Source organism: Stegostoma tigrinum, unplaced genomic scaffold, assembly GCF_030684315.1.
Source record: "Stegostoma tigrinum isolate sSteTig4 unplaced genomic scaffold, sSteTig4.hap1 scaffold_185, whole genome shotgun sequence".
Classification (NCBI taxonomy): domain Eukaryota; kingdom Metazoa; phylum Chordata; class Chondrichthyes; order Orectolobiformes; family Stegostomatidae; genus Stegostoma; species Stegostoma tigrinum.
The window spans coordinates 224,681-225,228 of NW_026728125.1; positions in this window are offsets into that span (position 1 = coordinate 224,681).

Consider the following 548-nt stretch of genomic DNA (forward strand, 5'->3'; position numbering starts at 1 on the left):
GGCACTGGAGGGGTTGCGGAGACTGGTGAGTGGATAAAGTCGTTCCTCTGTTCAAGCAGGAAAACAGGGACTTTCCAGGAAACTACAGACTGGTGAGTGTCTCATGTCTCAAAAGTATGGGCTAATAAGGGACAGCCAGCATGGTATTATGCGAGGCAGGTTATGTCTTACCAAGTCAGTTGAAGTTTTCAAGGAGGTGACAAGGGTGATCAATTAGGGTAGAACAGTTGATAACATATACATGGATTTTACGAACGTTTTCAATAAGGTTCCTCATGGTATGCTCATCCAGAAGATTAAGATCCATGAGATCCGTGGTGACTTGGCCTGCCCATATAAGGCAGACGGTAGCGGTGGAAGGCTGACAAAGATAACACAGTACAGGCCTGGAGGAACACAGCAGGCCAGGCAGCATCAACAATGTCAGCTTTCCTGTTCCTCTGATGCTGCCTGACCTGCTGCGTTCCTCCAGCTCCACACTTGGTTAACTCTGATTCCAGCATCTGCAGTTCTTGCCGTCTCAGTGGTGGAAAGCTGTTTTTCTGGCT